The 4,908-nt window shown below is 55.2% G+C and overlaps 1 long non-coding RNA gene across 1 annotated transcript; it reads left to right on the plus strand.

The window, feature by feature from the left end:
• Window positions 1-2,442: 2,442 nt before the first annotated feature.
• Window positions 2,443-4,541, plus strand: LOC122207166. Its single transcript, XR_006196702.1, has 3 exons — window positions 2,443-2,621; window positions 3,586-3,661; window positions 4,432-4,541. It is a non-coding gene; the product is annotated as an uncharacterized LOC122207166 (long non-coding RNA).
• Window positions 4,542-4,908: the final 367 nt, after the last annotated feature.

A 4,908-nucleotide genomic window follows, 5' to 3' on the forward strand; every position in this document is an offset into this window, starting at 1 on the left:
GGCTGGGAGTAGAGGAACCATTTCCACGAGGGAGGTGACGGAAGGAAGGAACAAGGCAGTGTCAGCATGGCTTGTCACCTCCCCCGCTCTGAGGGATCCCCCACGTGCAGCTATCCCTGGAGCTGGGGATTTGGGTTAAATGCATGAGGAGGGCTTCAGGCAGGGGGAGGAGTCTGTCCTGGGTAAATGGGGACCAGTGTCCAGCCACCCAGGAGGGTGGGAGAGAGGTGAGTCTTGTTTAATTCATAAGCATCAATTCTCTCTCCAGCTTGCCTTTGAAGGCCGCCTTTTACCCAAAGTGGTTTTCATGAGCTTTTCAGAAATGGGTCCAGATCTCCAAGGAGGCTTTTCCGGTTCCAGGCCAGGCCAGGCGACTCCAGCCAGGTGGCTTGTGTTACTTGAGGGCTTTAGCTGCCTGTCTTCAGCCTTCCTGGGAAAGGAGACCCCATCCTCCTCCCTCTTCCCAGACTGCCAGAGAAAGGGCCCCTCTTCGGCATTCTGTATCCCACACCTGCTGTGTTCTAGGCTCTGCGCCAGGTACTGGGCGCACAGAGATGTGAAGATGGTCTAACGACTGTCACCCATTGTCACTCTCTCCACTAGCAAGCATCGCTCCCTCTCGGCAGAGCTGAGCAAGCCCTTCGGGGTTAAGGCCAGAAAGTGAGATGACATTGGCCCACATCACGAAGGCTGATGGAAAAATGAGAACTTCAACCCATAGCCCTCGGCCCAGAACTTTCACCCCAGCAGCTCAAGGATGAAAAGGTCTTTGGGGGCACCTGGGTGGCTCAGTCGGTTGAGCGTCTGACTTCGGCTCAGGTCACGGTTCGTGAGTTCGAGCCCCGCGTCGGGCTCTGTGCTGACATCTCGGAGCCTGGAGCCTGCTTCAGATTCTGGGTCTCCCTCTCTCTCTGCCCCTCTCCTGCTCATGGTCTCTCTCTCTCTCTCAAAAATAAGTAAACATTAAAAAAAAAAAAACTAAAGAAAGAAAGGAAGGAAGGAAGGAAGGAAGGAAGGAAAGAAAGAAAGAAAGAAAAAGAAAGAAAGAAAAAGAAAGAAGAAAGAAAGAAAGAAAGAAAGAAAGAAAGAAAAAGAAGAAAGAAAGAAAGAAAATGCCTTTGCCAAGGGTCGTGGCCTCCACCCCAGGCCTCATGCCATGTTCCATATGGGAGACCCAGGCTGTTGGGTAGGACACGCGTGGGGGGAAGTCAGGGGAGAAGCAGTGGGAGTGAGGGTGCAGGGGGAGATCTCCTGCCTTGCCTACCAGGTGCCCACCATGAGTTCATCAGCTGCCCCCCGCCCCTTGTCTATGCTTGGAGACATTTCTAAGATAGAGCAGAACCCAGGCCCTGGAGGCAGACTCCTTGGGTTCAAATCCTGCCTCCACCACTTCCTGTGTGACCTTGGACAAGTCATTTACACCCCCCCCCATAAGTCTTAGTTTCCCCACCTGCAGAGTGGGGATAAACCACAGTCACTACTTCATATGGTGTTTGTGAAGAGTAAACGAGATTTTGGCCTTTGAGCCAGGTGACCCAGATTCAAGTTCTGGCTCCATCTCTGGACAAACCAATCTCTCTGTGCCTCGGTGTCTTTGTCTGTAACCTGGTAACCATACCGGTTCTTAGTTGGTGTGGCTTCAGCGGGGATGAAATGAGTTCATATGCAGAAGCGCCGGGAACCGTGTGAGGAACGTAACAGGCAGAATGTTAGCTATCTATTGCCTCTAGTAGGCACAGTATTGGGTAAAGAATGCGCCAGAGCCGCATGCCTGCACGGAGCAAGGGTCATGACGTTGCCGTTGTTCAGGCTGCCCTCCCGGTCTCGTCTCCAGCCTCTAACGATGAACTCTTTGCTTCCCCAGGACGGTGTCGTCCCCCACATTCAGCTCACGCTTCAGGAGGTGAAAAGGGGCAAAACGAGCCAGTTCTTTGGGCTGATGGGGAAGCGGGTGGAAGGTGAGTGACAAAGATGGGCGCTGTCCAGACAGGGGTGGTTCTGAGCGGGTTCTGTGAAACCAAGCCCAGGCACCAGGCCAGTAGGGGTCACCCGTGCCATAGGGTGTCCGTATAAATGATCGTCAAATAGCGACACTTTGTGGAGAGATCATTAGGCCAGGCTACAGGTGTGAAAACAGGGGCTGCCTCTGGCATTTGGGGGTGCAGCCACCCCTAAGGGTGAGGGCATCAAAAGTCAGATGCTCAACCGACTGAGCCACCCAGGCGCCCGTTTTGTTTTGTTTTGTTTTGTTTAACAACTACATACTTACATATATATGCAAACAGATACGGAAATTTCTAGAAGGATAGACATCAAACTGTCAACAGTGGTTACATGGAGGCTGGGAAGTGGAGGTGAGGGGAAGAGGGTGAAAGGGACTTTAATTTTGACTCCACAAACCTCTCATTACTTGACTCTTTTTATAGTGGGCATGTATTCAAAGGCTGCTTTTGTAATAAAAAAAAAAAAATATGCACATTAAAAAAAAAAAAAAAGGCACTGAGCCCCAAAGAGCCACCAACCCTTCCTGCCTCGCCAAGCCCCCAGGGAAGCAGTGTGGCTCTCACTCCTTCTTCCTCTTCCCCCAGGAATACCTCCTATCCAGCCAGAGAGAAGAACAGGTAAGTGTTGTCTAGGTTTTCCTCTCAGCCTGCTCCCTGGGGAGGGCGGAGTTGTCCCAGCCACTAACAAGCCGGAGGTGGGGGACATGTTCTGGCCAGGGGCATGCCAGGCTGGCATCGGAGAGGGTGGGGCCAGCCTGGTTTGGCCACACACTAGGCTTCCTGGCTGTTTCCTTAGAGAGGTGGTCTGTGCGTGTGGGGTCGGGGGCGGCGGGGGGTGGGGAGTAGTTGCAGGGATAAGGAAGAGACAGGATACAGCCAGTTCTGCCCAAAGGTTTCAAAATCACTTTGGGTCTAAAGCCTGGAATTGGAAAAACTAACCAATCCATTGCCCACACTGAGCCTAGAAGGATCTGAAAAGCGCAAATCTGAGCGGCCGGTACCCTGCCCCAAATCCCTGGTGAAAAGAGGGGGGAAAAAAAATCAAAAGAAAACCGACCAACCTTGACCCACCACGCCCTTGGGACTCAGGATCAAGTCCAATGCTCTGACGACTCACCACATCCTCCGGGCTGCTCTCACGGGCTTGACTCCAAGCCCCACCTCTCCTTCCCCCACTGCCTGCCCTACCCTGGGCGCCGTGCTGTCCTTGGCACATTGCCCTGCCCTGCCTTGCTGGGTCACGTGACTGGTGTCCCCAGAGTGGCGCCCCTCCCACCTCGGGCAGGAGCAGGTCTGCTGTCTCCTCTGTACCCACAACGCGAGTTTCCATCAGTGAGAGGGGCCCCCTAGGTGTCTGTGGAAAGAACGGCAAAGGGAGGGACGGTGAAGGAGAAAGAGGCGGAAATCAATGAATGAAATCAGTGAGCGAAATGAACCAATCCACGGTTCTTCCTCAACTCCCAGGATGCTTGAGGAACGACTGCATTTACAAGGCCCCAGGGCTGGCCCTGCCCTGCCCTGCCCTTCTTGGGTCCCAGGACGGCCTTACTGTGCTGCTCTCCTTCTTTTCTGTCTCTTCTAGCTCCACCCCCAGGGCACCCACCAGCAGGCACAAAGAGCGTGGGGCCTCCTGGGCAGGGCAGGACCCTCTAGAGAAGGTAGGTGAGAGCCTCCAGCGGATTGCAAGGGCATCGGGAGAAAGCGACCAGACGCCTCACTGCGTCTCCACGGTGGGAGCTGCCCAGCAGCTGGACAAACAGAGCAGGGTCCCCACCAGCCATTAGGCAGATGTCCCATAGAAGAACGCAGCTGAGGTGCAGGGAGGCGGTCCCTTTGGTGGTCCAGGCCCGAGACAGCTGTAGTCCTGAAGCTGGACCCTCTCCATCCAGATGGCAAGTCCTCTGTTTCCCCCACCCCCACCCCCAACCCAAGACTCTTTTCTAAATGTCTGAGCGATTCCATCTGAAGGGCCATGGAAGTCACCTCAGTACCAACACGGGATCAGTGTCCCTCCATGCAGAGTGTGGGGCAGGGATCGTCATTTTGCAGGGATGGGAAGCAACTTGCCCAAAGTCACACAGTGAGCTGAGGACAGCAGGGACGAACGCTGGGTCTCCTGCTGCCTAGTCCGCTGCACCTTATACATCTCCAGGAGGGCCTCTGGCCTTTCAAATACTGGATTAGCACTGCCCTTCTTTTAGACAGAATAGCTGAGGTGAGGGCTGGCCCATCCGTGTTCTGGAGGCCCTTACGATTGAATCCGGGAAGATACGATACCCGACAGATGAACTTGTCATTTGTCCAACATATGTACAGCCTGGGGGTAGGGAAGTGGAGGGCCCAGAGGGGAGTGACTGGGGAAGCCCTCCAGGGGTCGGGGGTGGGGTGGGACAGACGAGGTTCTTCTAACCGCCGCCGTCATGCACAGAACCCTTCCCAGGCAGAGAGGACAAGGACCACGGGTCAGAGTGAGAGCGCCCACCGCACACTTCCCGGGGGCCGAAACCCCGTCTCCTTACCTGGACGTTCCAGCTACAGCGGCCAGGCCAACGCGCTTCTCCGTGCGTCTCCCGCGCCCCGACGCAGCCATGTCCCAGCCGGCTCACTGAACTCACTGCGGTTCCTTCCAGGACTCTTCAGTGTTAGGCAATGGTGACGCATAAAGGCACTGTTGTCTCAGTCGCGAGCTGGGGCTGACCCTGCCCTCCCTCGGCACTCAGCCCCCATCTGGCGACTAAGCAAGGGCCGAGTGCTACCTGCTTCCACGTCTCCTGTGCCTGGAACACAGTAGGGGCTCAATAAACGGACAAACAGTGAGCAGTTTCTTCTCTGGCACAGGGTAGACAGCAGGAATGCCCAGAGGCCCGGCAGGGCAGCAGGCGAGGTCTTTTCCAGAACCGCAAAG

The sequence above is a fragment of the Panthera leo genome, chromosome E1 (assembly GCF_018350215.1).
Source record: "Panthera leo isolate Ple1 chromosome E1, P.leo_Ple1_pat1.1, whole genome shotgun sequence".
NCBI lineage: Eukaryota > Metazoa > Chordata > Mammalia > Carnivora > Felidae > Panthera > Panthera leo.